Source organism: Marmota flaviventris, chromosome 7 (genome assembly GCF_047511675.1).
Source record: "Marmota flaviventris isolate mMarFla1 chromosome 7, mMarFla1.hap1, whole genome shotgun sequence".
In the NCBI taxonomy this organism is placed as follows: Eukaryota; Metazoa; Chordata; class Mammalia; order Rodentia; family Sciuridae; genus Marmota; species Marmota flaviventris.
This window is the reverse complement of record NC_092504.1, coordinates 137,747,395-137,763,432: the sequence shown is the minus strand read 5'-3', so window position 1 is coordinate 137,763,432 and position 16,038 is coordinate 137,747,395. Positions and strand designations below refer to the sequence as shown.

The 16,038-nt window shown below is 44.1% G+C and overlaps 1 long non-coding RNA gene across 1 annotated transcript; it reads right to left on the bottom strand.

Moving 5' to 3' along the window:
* Nucleotides 1-9,030: 9,030 nt before the first annotated feature.
* Nucleotides 9,031-15,533, bottom strand: LOC114085429 (uncharacterized). The gene is made up of 3 exons (XR_003581469.2): nt 15,443-15,533; nt 14,565-14,729; nt 9,031-9,148 (listed from the first exon to the last, which is right to left on the bottom strand). It is a non-coding gene; the product is annotated as an uncharacterized lncRNA (long non-coding RNA).
* Nucleotides 15,534-16,038: the final 505 nt, after the last annotated feature.

Here is a 16,038-nt window from a genome sequence, read left to right as displayed (position 1 = left end):
CACAGTGTAGACATTACTCAGATCTTCACTGACAGTTCACTGAGGAAAGGAATGCACAATATTGGCTGTACTCTGGTAATTGGGAAGATAAATTCTGTCCCCTCCCACGGAGGACTTGCAGCGGCCCCCCACCCCCACTCATTATGGAGATAAAGTCCAAGCCTAAGTCCATGAGCCATGTCTGCTGCTTTGTCACCCCACCCTCAGACTCCTCACACTACCATGCTGAGCCACTTGTAGTTTCTAGAAAGCTATGCTCAGGCTGAACTGCCTGCACTGCCCTTGCCTGTACTGACCTCTTTTTTTCCCCATTCCTAGCTGACTCCTTAGCTCAGCTAATAACCACCTCCCAGGAGGCTCACCCAAATCCCCCAAGGCTCAGTTCCCCCTCTTTTGGGGTGTTAGGGATCTAATCCAAGGCTTGGGCATATTAGGCAGGCACCACCTCTGAGCCATACCCCCAGCCCTCACCTACCCTCTGAAATCTTCCCATGTCACCTTGGAATTAGCCTGCAAGGAATACTTTTGACTCTGACTTACAGTGCCAGTTTATTGTCTGCCTCCCCACCACACTGCCAAAAAAAAAAGACCAGTCACTGGTGTTATTCCTTGTGGACTCTTCAGTGCCTAACGCAGAACACAAAACATAGTCATGGATCTATAAATATTTGTTAAATAAACAAATCTTAAATATACAAACCATCTATTTCCCCTTTTTATGTATTCCTTGTTAAAAAAAAAAAAAGTTCTGACTTTATTCCCTGTCCTGTGTAAGGTAGTGGACAGACAGAATTTCTAATGGATCTATCAGTGCAAGTCTCCATTCACAGGACAGTTATACCACTCACTGGAAACTGGTAAATGGGCATGGGGATTTTGTGTCATGTATCTTGGTTAGTGTAAGTTCTGCCCTGCAAGGGATAAATGAAAACAGAAACTCCTCTATGTGCTGTCAAAAGCAGATATCTTTTTTGGAAAAAAAAAAATGGTGCATTATGGTTGTACATAACAGTGGGATTCATTGTGACATTCCTACATGCACATAACATAATCTGATCAATTTCATTCTCCAGTGCCCCAGTACTTCTCCTTTTCTTTCCCTCCTACCTCCCTCTGATCCCTTTCCTCTACCCTAATTACTGGTCTCACTTGTATTTTCTTTCTTTTTTTTTTTTTTACTTTTTTTTCTCTGAAGTTTCCATATTTGAGAGGAAAACATGAACCTTCACCCTCAGAGTCTTATTTCATTTAACATGATGTTCTTCAGTTCTATCCATTTTCTTGCACATGATATAATTTTGTTCCTATGGCTGAATAAAACTCCATTGTGTGCATATATACCATATTTTCTTTATCCACTCATCCATTGGTGGTTCCATATGTAGGGTATCGTAAATTATGCTTCTATAAACATGGGTATGCAGGTATGCCGATTTTAATTCTTGGATAAACACCAAACAATGGGATAGATGGTTTCATCCCTAGTCTTTTGAGGAATCTCCATTCTGCTTTCCATAGTTGTGATACTAATTTACAATCTCACCAACAGTGTATAAGTGCTCCTTTTCACACATCCTTGCCAGCATTTGTTATGGCTTGCATTCTTTTTTTTAAATATTTTTTTAGATGTTGATGAACCTTTACTTTATTCATTTATTTATATGTGGTGCTGAGAATCGAACCCGGTGCCTCACACATGTTAGGCAAGTGTTCTACCACTGAGCCACAACCCTAGCCCAGGGGCTTGCATTCTTGATGACTGCTGTTCTAACTGCAGTGAGAAGAAACCCTAGTGTAGTTTTTGTTTTTTTGTTTTAGTACCAAGCATTGAACCCAGGGGGCACTTAACTACTGAGCCACATTCTCAAACCATTTTATTTTGAGACAAAGTGTCACTGAGTTGCTGAGTCTGGCCTTGAACTTGCAGTCCTCCTGCCTCAGCCTCCCCAGTTGCTAGGATTATAAGTGTGTGCCACAGTGCCTGGCAAACCCCAGTGTAGTTTTGATTTGCATTTCCCCAATTACTAAACATGTTTTACATATATTTGTTGGCCATTTAAATTTCTTCTTTTAAGAAATGTCTGTTTAGATCATTTGCCCATTTATTAATTGGGTTATTTATTTATTTTGGTGTTAAGTTTTAGTGGCAAATATTTCCTCCCATTCTGTAGGCTCTCCCTTTAACACTCTTGTTTTTTTTCCTTTGTGTTTAGCAACCATTAGAATTGATTCCATCCTATTTGCAAAAACAGATTTCTAAGCGCTCAAAACCAGGGGCCCCAGCTTTGAATTATGACATATTACTGAGATAAAAGCAGCAGGAGGATTGAAAGTTCAAGGCCAGCCTGAACAATTTGGCAAGACCCTGTCTCAAAATAAAAAAGTAAAGAGTTGGGGATGTAGTTCCACCGTAAGCTCCCCTGGGTCCAATCCCCAGTACAAAAATAAAAAAAAATGGAGACAGGGTCTCTAGATTGCCCAGGCTGAACTTGGGACCCTGCCTCGCTGGGATTATAGGCATGCACCACAGTGCCTGGACAGAGTTTGAAGGAAATCAGTCCCATTTATTCAGCTTTTACCTACTCTTTCCCCACAAGTAGCTGCTTGAAACATGACTGAGGTTGAGCTGTCACATCAATCTACTTTCCGACCAAGTCCCTTTAAGAATCATTGTTTTCTCACTTATAAATAAAAGACAGCTAGGCTATCCTCCCACCCAGCCCAGATCTCACTGTGGAAATTGCTCTGGTATACAAAATCTCTAAGGCATTGTCAAAGGAACAATTCTAAATACGAATATCAGTATTTATTCAGAGCATGGTAAACTGACAGGAAGGTTTCCTAGGTTTTCTTATAATATTTCAGTTAAGAAGAAAGCGTTGTTAGACATTGGACATTTTGGTCTGTGTAGGGGTGTTCTGAGCTCAAATGTGTTGTGGGAGGGCAAGTGTTATAATTTCTTGTCTAAAGCCATTTCTTCTTCATTTCCTGATGATGTCAAAGAATGTGGTTAAGAGAGCAAAAAAGACAGCCTCAGGGCATATCTGCTAGATGGTAAGGAGGAACTCAGCTCTGGATCTTTCCCCCGAAGATCCCCTGTGTCTCCATTGCACGTTCAAGGAGAACAATGCAAAGTTTTCCAAATTTCCTTCCCCAAACTGTCATATGGAAAGGAACATAAATCATAATTAAGTTAATGTTTCTTAGGTTCTTTAACAATTGTTAAAGAACTTGTAGTGGAGAAAATTTTTGCCAAGAGAGTATTGAATACACCAAATCTGTGTTCCTTTTTTTTAAACCTGTATTTGCTCATTATTCCTTGTTGAAACTTCTGACCTCATTATTCATTCCCACCATTTTTGTAATAGACTTAGCTTGAGACAGAACCTTCTGTTGTAAAGACGGGATTGAACAGCAGCAGTCATTCATTCGCTCTTGTAAGCCCTGCACTTAAGTCTTCTGCACATTTTCCTCTTTTGTCTGCTAGTGAAGAGTCACATCCACCTATAAATACATGAACTATTTGGGGTGGAGGATCTCTATCCAATTCCTCAAGAGACATATTTCTAATAAAATTTTAGTTCTCTTTAGCAATTATTTGTAAAATTTTGTAATTTAGGTGTGATCAATTGCATGCTATTAATAATTCTAATGATAATTAAGAAATTTTTGTCAGGGCATGCTGGGGGTACACCTGTAACCCCAGCAATTTGGGAACCTAAGGTAGGAGGATGGTGAGTTTAAGGCCAGTCTGAGCAGCTTAGTGAGACCCTATCTCAAAAAATACATAAATTAAAAAAAAAATAATGACAGGCTGGGGATGGCTAGGATGTAGTTCAGTGATAGAGTTTTGATCCCCAGTGCTTGGGAAAAAAAAAAAAAAGATTTGGCACTTAGAATCTTATAGGTCACAGGACATTTTAAGAGTTCTAATCAACTTTTTAATGTAGAAAAGAATGAAAGGGTAAGCAATAACTATACTCAAGCGTAAAAGTTACTAAAATTCTTTGGAGAACTGGAATGAAAACAGAAATTCCAAGAGAAAAAGGAATAGTGTAAAATTTCTGTGAAAATGAGCTGTGCTGAGTATTCAGTTTCTATGGAATTTAGATTTCATCAAATGCGTTTTAAGTGATAACCCCTTTTTAACTTAAAAATATTAGTATTTACACCAGAAATTACATCTTTTGCAACCAAACAGCACAAAAATTTTTAATGCCAATTTAAAACTGATTTTTAAGGGATATATCAGTAGGAAAGGTGGACACCATTGCCTTTACTCTTTCCTTCATTGAGATCAACTTGGGATCTTGTTTTCACCTTAGGGGAGAAGTCTGTGGTGCCTTCATGAAACCCCTTCTCCAATAATGACTTCACCACTTTTGTGACCTCCTAGGGCCACTGGTAAGACATAGGTTTTGTCCTATTAAATCAATCAAATGAGGCTGTACCCAAGGCTGTAATTCATAGCGTGTTCTATTGCTGTCTCAAATTACATTCTTCCTTCTTGTCCAACATCATCCGACAATCTTTAAGATCAAATACTTTAATAACCAAGAGCCAAGAAGATGTTCCCAATTTGTTGCCCCTCTCTCAATATGGGTTTTCTAGGGGTAAATTAAAAATTCAGAGATTAAATCACCTTGTTGTGCTAATTTATAACCAAAGTAATCAGTGCTAACTTCGTGTTAAAGTCCAAAATTGGTGTTCAAAGTTGAACTCTCTTATCCCTGTGAATTAAAGTTCAAACGGCAGGTTTTGTCACTCTCTGGTAGTGAACTTAGCTCCTGAAACCTGAAGCTTCCCTTTCCCAGGGGAGCCTTTCCTAGGAAGCTGATCCACGTCTCCTGCAAAACATGGCCCCTATCAAGCTTGTGATGTGAGGTAGCTGAGAAGGCCCACTCTCCTGGCTCCCAGGAGAAGGAAGAGGAAGATGGCAGGCTGCACGCTTGCCAAACTCGCACCAGGAAACCAGCTGGTCGCCTAGAATAGAGAATCCAATTGATGTCAGTGGGCACCTCCTCCATATTTCAAGAAATAGCTGATAGGGAAAAGGAGTGTTTTGCCCTAAAGGAGAGAAGAATGAAAAGAAGCATCCTCTCTTATTCCTGGGAAGGTCCTAAGTGAGTCAGAGCTGGATGTTGCCTAACAACCATTAATATTCGTAACATACATGTCAGTGCCTCATGTTTTAGATTTTTGTTACAACCACGCCCTATTTCTGATGTCAATTTTTAGATTAGTCCTGAAAAGCTGACACCCAACAAACTCAATACTTGTGACTTGGAGCAGTGGCAATGACTGTGTTGTACCGGGAGCTCTTTCTCCTTACCTTGTTGCAGGAACCCTGACTGATGGAAGTGGCCACCATTTGAATATCATTAGAGCGAGTGGTTAAAGACGGGCCACAAATTCTTTGTTATTCTTTCTCCTCCCCAACCTCATCAAGATTCTGTTTCCCCTTTCCTTAAAATTGAGCTGGCCCTATGACTACTTTTATCAACAAAATGTGTCCTATCCAGGCCCAAGACTTACAAAGACCTGCAAGTCTTTGTTTGTGTACTTTCAAGAGTCCCGAGCCAGAGGCAGAAGTCAGGCTTCTCTGTTGGAGAAGCCATGTGAAGAACACAGGCCCTGGACAGATGGGGAAAAAGAAAGACTCCCACCAGTCTAGCCTCCCAGTGGAGTCTCCTAGTTACTCCAACTCCAGACAGTGTCTGGCTGGAACCACATGAAAGTCCCCAAAGCAAACTCACACCACTGCCTGAGCCCAGTAAATCCACAAATCCATTAAAATAAAACAGGGGGCTGTTTTCAATGACTGAGATTTAGAAGGGTTTGTTATGGGACAATGGGTGACTGAAGTGTTCTGTCACTGCAGCTAAAGGAGAGAGCAGGACACACGTGCACAGATTCTTCTGCTTTGGTTTGGAAGTGACCCAAGGAACTCCCAGTCCAATTTCACTGGCCATGCCGAGGTCAAAGGAGTGGGGAAATCCAAGTGTGCTGTGTGTGTAGGAGAAGAGATGGAAACGGTGGGTGGCTAGCTCTCATATGCCCCAGAGAGAAGGCAGGGCTGCAGGGGGCACCTCCACAGGGTGGGCAGGTGAGGTCTAAGGAGCCGTGGTGTGAGGGCCACTGACCTCTAGGCATGGTAGAGCTGCTGGGTAAAGAAGGGTAGAAAGGAAGCAGGAAGGCAACGTCCAGAGGAAAAGGGAGAAATCTTGGGATCCCAAGGAGAGTTCCAGTAATGGATGGTCCTGAAGAGCAGAAAGTGGGTGGTGCAGGCAGGAAATCCACAGAAATGTGAAGAAGAAAGTCAGTATGGGCTGAGGCAGTCCAGGCCTCAGGTGGGAGGAAGGCCAGTAACAGTTTGGGTGGTTGGAAAGGAGTGAGAGGGGTGCTGTCACCGAGGAAGCAGTGCTGATTGATGCCTTGGAACAAGTTGGAGAAACAGCAAGTTTCAGAGGAAGGAAGAGCCCTGAGACCATTTATGGCTTTATGGAGACCCCTGAGCACGAATCAACCTTTAAATTGCTGAGGTCCCCTTGGGTTGTTGTCTGAGCAGAGGAAATTGTAAGGCAGGACTAGTCCCTTCACGTGGGACTAAGTCACTGGTTGGAAAGTGACTGCAGTTTCCTGAGCAGGAATATCCTATTGGGAGAGATTATCATCTCCAGGCAAAAGAGAGCTCCCTCCCAGACCAGTTCAGGGGGGTTTGCAGGGAGAACAAGCTGATCAGAGAACTCCGAGGGGGCGGGGCTTCAAGTGTGAAGAAGTCAAAACATTAATCTCCGCCACGGTATAAAAGGTATAAAAGAAAACTTCTTACTTCCCGTGGCAGGCAGTGTTGGCTAATTTCAGTCGCCATGAAACACCTTTCTTTTGATTTTTTTCCCATCATTTTAAAGTGTGACCGTCGTTCTTTGGCCCTCAGTAGGTACAAAAGCAGCTGGCAGGCCATAGTTTGATGACCCCTTCATTCTAGGTACTTTTTAATATGTGTTCTTTGCAACAAGCCAAACAGCACAGAGATGTGGGAAAAAAGTTAAAGCTTTCTACTTTTATCTTACCATCACGCAAGCACATCACCTGCACACACACAGCATGCGTGTGTATGTTACCAAAATAGGCTTACACTAGTCAGTCTGTGCTGTCCCCCTCCCCCCCAGCCAACATGGTGTCATGGACATTGTTCTAGCACCTGCTGGAAGCAGGGCCCTGTGCTTTATCTCATTTACCCCATAACTACTGTATGAAGTAGGTGCTGTCTCAGGAACTCAGATGTGATCCATTTGCCTGGAGTCATGCAGCTACTGATTACAGGCGCAGCAATTTGAACTTGGGCAGTCTGGCTCCTGAGTCCAAAGTGCTGCCACTGCCTCTTACTGTCTTTCAAATAATGCTACTTTTGTTCTTTTTAATAACTGCACAGTACTCATAACATGCCCAGAACTTATTCAATCGTTTCCTCTATTAATAAATATTGGTCACCTCCCCATATAAAAGTCTCAGTATGCAGTTCTCCAAAGTGAGATTTGCGGTTAAAGGACTTAATTATTTTTTATTAGACACGACCAAATTATATTCCAAGGATTCTGCAGCATTCTTAAACTCCCAAGCACTCCAAGCCTCATGGGACAGTATCTGTTTCCCTAAACCCTCACCAGTCCTGGGTGATTCTGCTATATTTATTTTAGCCACCCCACCCATAACCCCCTCCACAGTGTGATCAGCAAATGTTAATTTTGATTTGCATCTTTTCTGACTACAGGTGAGGCTGAGACTCTTTCTGTATGTTTTTGGGGTGTTCACATTTCCTGTTCCATGATTTCCTCTCTGGCCCATAATTTCTTTGGTTGACCATTTGGGTAAAAATCTCTGGGAATAGTTACCGTGTTAGTGAGCAGCATTAACTCTTCATTTCTCCATATTCACTGTCTTTTTTATTTTGTTGTGTTATCATTTACTTATAAAAAATGCTTAGTTTTTATGTGGCCAAATCTGTTGTTGGTCTTTTCCTTCATGGCCACTAGCTTTATTGAAATTGAGGAGTTTGAGGCATTTCTCCTCATTTTGGATTAGGACAGCTGGCCCTGACCTGGCCTGGACGGCTCAATGGGCTTGGTAACTTGTGTCTCAGGTAACTTGTGTGCTCTTACCTTTGGAGTGGGGGGGGGGGTCTGCTCTTTCATTATCACATTCAACTGGACTAAGGTAGACCTGTCTGCCCTGGGAGTCATGTGTCACTTATAAAAGTATGTTTGCATGTCTTCATTCTGATCTGCTCTGTGTTGGTTTTCTTTCTCTTGCTCCTAGTTTAGAGCAAGCACCAGGCCCTTTGGACTTTATGTTTTGTTCTTTTCACCCGGCCTTGACCTCAGTCCTTAATCTTTTTAAAGGCAGTTTGGAGGGTGGGTATGCCCTTGCTATCAGACCTGTGCTTAGTGATGATAATTGGTGATGGGGAGGCTGTGGGTTTAAGAACGAGTTAGACTGCCTTTGATTACAGCTGGGGAGGCTGTTAAAGCTGTGGGCCCCTTTTCCATAAAATAGGAGCGATAAGAATACTGCTCCGAGGCCACTTTTGGACAATGCAGGGGAAGCCCATAACAGTTAATTTAGATGTTTCCTCCTTTTTGGTCATACTTCAAGAATGTTTTAATGAGGTCAAGTCTTCACAAATTACCTTGGTACCCCTTTTGGCAAAACAAACTCTTTTCATTCACTGTCAGCCCATAAAAGAAAAATGCAATTTGTTCTCCTTAATGACCGGTATCCATTACAGAGTCTCTGCAATGAACTGCCAATTTCATTACTGAGATGAAAAACATTTAAACTCTTAGTGGAAATTAAATTTGGGGCCATTTGTATCAACCACGGCTCAGGATCAGGGAACAAAGATAGATCATGTGTGGGCTGGGGATAGATTCTGGAGGGAAGAGTCTGGCTTGCATTTTTAATTGATGTGTTAGTCGCATTCCATCACTGACAAAATGCCTGGGCAAATCAACTTAAAAGAAGGAAAGATTTATTTTGGCTCACAGATTCAGAGGCTTCAGTCCATGGTCACCTGGCACTGTTATTTCTGGTCTGGTGGTCACACAGAACATCGTGGTGGAACGCACAACTGCTCAGCTCATGGTACCTGGCAAACAGAGAGAGAAAGAGAAGGAGAACTCATAACAAAGCTTCTCCCCACAAACCCATTCAGCTCTTGATTGGGTTTGGTTGGATTGATTGATCCACTGATGAAGTCGGAAGCCTCATGATTCTGATCACTTCCTAAAGCCCACCTCTGAGCATGGCTGCATTGGTCACCAGGCCTTCAGCACATGAGCTTTTGGGAGCCATTTAAGATCCAAAATTTAACAATTGACAAATAATAATTATATCTGTTTCTGGGGTGCAGTGTGGTGTTTTGATAGGAGTATACATCAGGAAATGGTCCTATCCAGCTAAGTGACATATCTATCACCTTGCATAAGTTTTTATAGTGAGAATATTTGAAGTCTATTCTTTTTGGCGATTTAAAATACAGTATTAGCCATAGCTAATAACAAGTTACAATATTCAGTGCAGCACAATTTAAAAAACCTTTTCCTCTTAAGTGAAACCTACCTTCTAACCATATCCCCTACCTCACAGCCAGTCTCTCACAATCTGTATTCTTCTCTCTAGTTCTAAAGTTTCAGTTTTGCTGATTCCACATTTAAGTGAGATCATACACATTGTCTTTCTGTGCCTGTCTCATTTTCCCTAACACTGTCCTGTGGGTTCATGTATTTTGTTTCAGATGACAGAACTTCCTTCTTTTTTTTTGTGGCTTACTAGTATTCTGTTGTGTGTGCAAATCCCACTTTTTATCCGTTCTTCTGATGATAGACACTTAAGTTGATTCCATTTTCTTGCTGTTGTGAATAATGTTGCAGTGAACATAGGAGTAATGATGTCTCTTTGACATACCAATTTCAGTTCTTTTGGATATATTCCTAGAAGTGGGACTGCTGGATCATATGGTAATTCTATTTTTAGCTTTTTGAGGAACCTCCATACTATGTTCTTCTGTGGTTGGTAGATTCCAGAATGGGCACAGAATTTTTTTTCTAGTCTTTATTAATGGGCTCACAGACTTAAAATTAGAAGGGGCCTAAAGTTATCAGCCAGGCTTTCTCTTGCCCTCAGGTTAGTGGTGGATAAAACCAACCAAGGTAGGCAGTTTGTTGATAGTATTCGTGAATGACAGCTGATTTTACAGTTAGACCGCCTGGCCCTGCTCTTAGATCTGCACCCAAGAGGCAAGGGGGAGAAAGCTGAAGCCAGCTCCTTGCTCACGTCTTGCTGTCCTTCGTGCTTGGGTATTCTCCTCCACGTTTCACAGGAATTAAAATCAACTAGGACATTTGAATGCTGTGTGCAAGACATTGCGTGGGATGGTGTGGGGGGGCGGGGAGAAGGGAGGACTTAGGTAAGGCAGAGTTCTTGTCCTCGAGTTGCAGAGGTTGCTCACTCAAATGCCTGGGAGATTAAGTCAGTCAAGAGGCTCTGTGTGTGTAAGAAAAACAACATAGTCAGCTTGGTGAAGGACAACGGTCCGTGTCACTGATGATCGGAGGTGGGGGCTGTGGCACACTGGAGCGAGCACGCCCTGTTTAAAGGGAGCTGCCTATGCCATGGCCCAGCATAGTGGTTCTCAAAGTGTGGTCCCTGGACCAGCAGTATTGGAATCACCCAAAAGCTGCTTCGGTGTGTGGATTTTCAGCCTCATCCCAGACCTACTGAGTTGGGGACTCTGAGAGGGTTTTGTAGTGGGGATTTCAGTGCTCCTTTCTGGTGTGAGGACCATTCTTTGTAGGAATGTGGAGTTCAGTGCTGCTAGCTCTTTTGATTGTTCAATAGAAGCTATAAAACTAAACATTTATGGAAACCTACTGAATTTTTAAAGTCAGACTTTTCAGAGGATGTATATTTTTTGGGGGGTAATAGAGAGGGATGTGCAGACCAAACTGCGGGCCCAAGAAAGCATGTCTGGGGGCTGGATGACCTCAGACCTCCACTTCCTACTCACAAGAGAGAATCAGAGTCTACATCCTTGTGGGACCAGAGGAGTGGTCCTCAGGGAGTGCGTGCGTGCGTGTGTGTGTGTGTGTGTGTGTGGGTGTGCTTGTAAAAACTGTGTGGTGTCTGATACTTTCTCAGTCCAGGTGCTTCCCACAGTTCCTCCAGGGTGAAAGTCACAGCGTGGTGAGCCACTGCCGCTTCTGTAGCTCCAGAGCATCCCCAGGTGTGTGAACAAGGGAGGAAAGGAGCCCTGCTGCCACCCTGGTTTATAAGCTGCTTTCCCATGTGCCCTTCTCAGCTCCTCTCAGCCTTGTCCAGTAGATAGGATAGAGACCCTCTGCATTTAAAGCTGCCATAATGGCCTGTGGCCACACAGCTTATAAGGCGTAAACCTGAAACTGCGAGCTTACCAAACCTCACGATTTCTTGAGTTTTTCTGCCATGCTCAGATATGTGTGTCCATACTTATTTACCCAGACCACCACTGATTCCTGCAAGCCTCTGAGTGGCTCACTTTGCTGACTGCTGTGTTTTCTTCACATTTGGTATTGATGATCAGTTGTACATAATGAGGGGACTGATTGTTACATGTTTGCACATGTATGCAATATAAGGTTATCCTTTGGTCAATATCACTCCCCAGCACTTTTCTTTGTTTGACTGGTCCTTGTGACTAAGCCCTGACTGGTTTCCTTCCTGGCTCGGAGTTCTGCCTGCAGCCCCAGCTCTTTTTCCCTTTGTCTCCTGGGAATTCCCCGGTGCCAATCACCCGTCTTGGAAGTTCTCCCCAATACCATCTCTGCTCCTGGGCTGTGGTTACTCAGGGTCCCAAGTCACTCTGTTCTGGCCTGCCTGGTCACCCACTGAATCTCAGTGGGACACTGATTCCAGAGCTGCTCCCCATGCAGGTGACATGTGGCCTAGGTGTCAGTCCTACCTCTCTTCTCACAGGCTGCCAAGCGCTGCCAGGACAGTGGCTCTCTGACATGAGGCAAACGTGGATGACAAACGTGCATAATATTAGGGGAGCTGGATTTTAGGATTCTTCAAGCGCCCTACCTAGTCCAGCCTAGAATGCAGCAGGCTCACACCCAGAAAGCCCTACCTGGAGAATTTAGTGGTCTGGCATTTCCAGGGCCCGTTCAATACTACTGGATTTTGAATTCTGCAAAGTACAGGGTGTGGGATGGGCATTGTGGCTGGTTTTGAGACAGTCTTTTACAGGGGCTGTTTTTTCCACCTGGATATTGCCAGGTGTCAGGGAGGCATGATGGGGAAGAACTGGGTGTGGTTGTGTGCCAGGTATTCATAGCAGGGCCTGCAGGTAAACACCATGCTCCTGGGCTGTGGTTATTCAGGAGAAGAGGAGGCTGTCTAGTCTTCTCTTTCCTCATCCACACTCTACTCTACAGGCAGAGGCAGAGACCTAGTGACCAGGAAAGCACCTGGGTCCAGCCCTGCTCTGGCTGTTTGTAGGAGGAGATGGAAAAGGTGTTTATTGCAAGAATCCCATATATTGATAGATTCCTCCGCTTTGAACTGCTTGCAGAACTTGCCTGGACTATGTAACTATCGTTTGGTGCAGCGAATTGTGGTAATGCTGGCATATCTTTGCTGATGGTGTCACCAGTGATGCAAATTTTCCCAAGGAGCCGTCAATTGGCTTGGTGTCGTGGCATTTCTGTATCCTCCTCCCTTTTGCTAGTGATGGTCTAAAATTTGGGGGCCAATGGCTATATGCTAGACTGGTAGTCATTGACGGGTATGATCCAATTGCAGTGGTATCAACCTAAGACAGGAGGCTGACGCCTAAAGGTCAGTTTTCCGATGACGGGTAAGAACCATATGTTGAATTGGACAACCTACCAGGCACGGTCCTTAAGCCACATTGCTTGTTGTTTAATTAATCAGAAGGGGGGAGATGCTGGGAGCCATTAGCCAAGTAGGTATGACAATTTCCTTGCCAGCGTACCCCATGTTGCTTAGTGGAAGGACTCGTGGAAATAGGACATTTTGCAGTGACATTGCATGGAGGTGACCTTGCTCAAAGACCAGGGCGGATTAGGGTGTTCCCGGTTTAGGATAATCGGGTTTAGGGCGTTCCAGGTTTAAGATTATTCCTGCTGGGAATAGGGCGTATCCTGCTGCCTGAGTTCCCCTTGAGTTCTCACGGGATTCAGACAGTATTTTTTGGGACACAGAAGCCCAGTGGTGGTGGATTTGGGCAGAGAACGTGGATTTCCCCAGAACGTGATTGCAGACGGCTGGTGTGAGTTCGGGAATAAAGAGTTGCTGTTTGAATCTACAAGCTGTGTGGTGGCTCGTGATTGTGTGCCCAGCCAGACTGCGGCACCCATAATTTAGAAGCAGAAAGGGGTTTATAAACACACCGTACTCCAACTTCAACAGAAATACGGAGTGCAAAGAATTTCTGAGCTTGTTTGAAAAATATAGACAAATATATATTTTGTTTTTATTTTTGGTAGTGGGGATTGAAGCCAGGGGAGCCTAACCACTGAACCACATCTCCAGCCCTTTTTATTTTTTATGTTGAGACAGGGTCTTACTAAGTTACCTGGGGTCTGCTAAATTGTTGAGACTGGCCTTGAACTTGTAGTCCTCCTGCCTCAATCTCCTGAGTTTCTAGGTTGACAGGCGTGCACTACTACATCTGCAGAAATATTTTAAATTTTGCTCAGTGACCACTTAAAGTCTCATTTCTCTCTCCTTCAACACAGAGCTGTTGGGCAGAAAGTGAAGGCTGAAATCTGCATCAATACATCTATATCAACTATTAATGTTATGTTGTAAAAGAAAATTATAGTAATGCCAATTATATAAAATGAAAGAATAAATATATTAGTTTCAACTTGAAAATAATAAATGTTTAATTCTGGCATGTTCCCTACATGTCTCTTATTTCAACATCTTATAAGCTCTTGCTCTCTGCCAGACAGCTGGTTAGGAAGATAAGTAAGCCATGGACAGGTCTTCAAGGGATACTCAGTCCCTGTTGGGAGGTAACTGATAACAGCCATGAGAACACAAAGGAGGGACACCCCCCAGAGTGAAGTGCTGGCCAGGAGAGCCTGCAGGAGAAGGTCCCAGAGCATTTGGCGTATCACACTGCTGGGGGGTGGCAAGGCCTGGTACCTGAGCAAGCAGGTTATGGAGTCAGCAGAGGGACTGTGTGATCCTGGCCCTAGTAGGCCTGTTTCCTTCAGGGCGAGATGGAGTGGTAGCATCAAGCTCGTAGGTGGGAAACGGTGGGATGGGTACTAGCAGACAGCCTGCCCGTGGGAAACACAAGAGCCGTTGTTTTGTGATGTGTATTGACGTGAAAGCACTGTACACCTTCAAGTCCATGGGCTTTGCATAGACTCTGCCTGTTTCCTCAACTATCAATCTCTTATTCTAGCCTTTTCAGTCTCTAAAATTCTTCCCCAAATGCCTCTAATTCCGAACTTGCTGTCTAGAGTGCTAAAGCAGTGATATGGAAATACCGTCAGGGCAGATGATGTCCCATGAAGGTGTGGTGATGTCTCCAATCCAGGGCCTCTGGTTGAAAATGGGAGATGGATTCCGGGTGGGAGTGTGAATTCTGACTGGCTCCAGGGGAGGTAAGTCTTGAGTTAAAGAACATTTCCTTCTTTTCTTTTTTTCACTAGCTGTAAGGGTGAACCCAGTTATCATTGTTAACATAAAGAACAACGTAAACCTCAAACCAAAGTAGAAAAGGAGAAAATTCTGCTTTTAATCTAAATTCTTTTCAGTAAATATATTAACCTGGGGGCAGAGGGTGGGTGAGTGGGAAGAAGTCATCTTGAACTTTAGTCCAAATTCATTCCAAACCTTGAATTTTTAAGCTTTGGGAGGAGGGAAAGCACGGATCTCCCTGCAGGCCTGCCGGGAGGGAGCACCTGCCTTTCTTCTGCACAGCTATGCCCCCATTAGCAAATCCTCTGGAAGCCAAGATCCTATGCTAGACTGTGGTCAGACAAGCAGATGCTCATGGGCTGTGCAGAGCAACACTCAGCCAAGCCTGCTGGGAGCAGCCTCCAGGAGCACCCCCAGTCAGTCTGTCTGTCTGTCTGTCTGCACACAGTGGCAGAGCAGCAAGGCTGCAGGTCCTCCTGGGCTCTCTTCAGGCCTGTCCTTTCCTTCTCTGCCCTTTCCCTCCCTAGCCATGACCCCCCAGCCATGACCCCTCCACCCCATTCCCCCAGGGCTGGTCTCCAGCTCCTCCCTCTGATATCAGTGGTTTCATCCCACCTTCAGGAGCCTCAGTCCTGCTTGTGATAATTCTCCAGACCCACTGTGCTCTTCCTTTATCAAAACATGAAAGGGCCGTGAGGCCCAGATGGAACGATCCCAACTGTACCTTTCTGCCAGAGAGCCCTCCTGTCCTGGGGAGAAGGTGCTGGGACTAAGCACAGTGCCTTTCCCAGGCCCCAGCCTCAGGCTGGGAAGGTGGTGGGCAAGGGTGGGGCCTCTGCACCCGGCCCCTCCGCAGGCAGCTGGTCTTGCTGAGTCCTCTCTCTTGCTTCCCGCCCCCTCCTTCCCCTCCACTTCAGAGACTTCTGAAGCATCCTTCGAGTTTTCAAGATGCCCAGTGCTATTTTCATACTGTGTAAGATGATTTTTCTAAATTGAGACATGACTTTCAATGCTTCTTACATTGTTTCTGTGAGTGAGAGTGAAGTTTATGGTGAAGGAATGTGTTGATGCAATACAGCACTTTTCGTGAATAGAGACGTTAGTACACAGACCCTCTCGGCATTAAGAAATATTTTCATTTGTTTTTTGACAAAATAGTAGTGAGTGATTACAAGTAATATATTAACAACTGCTAATTTCCTATTTATCACACCATATTAAAATAACAACAAAGGAAACAAAGGAGTAGAACCTCACAATTCTGTCGCTCAGTATAATTACTTTTTTATCCTCCTGTGTTCCCTTCCTAAGCCACGTATT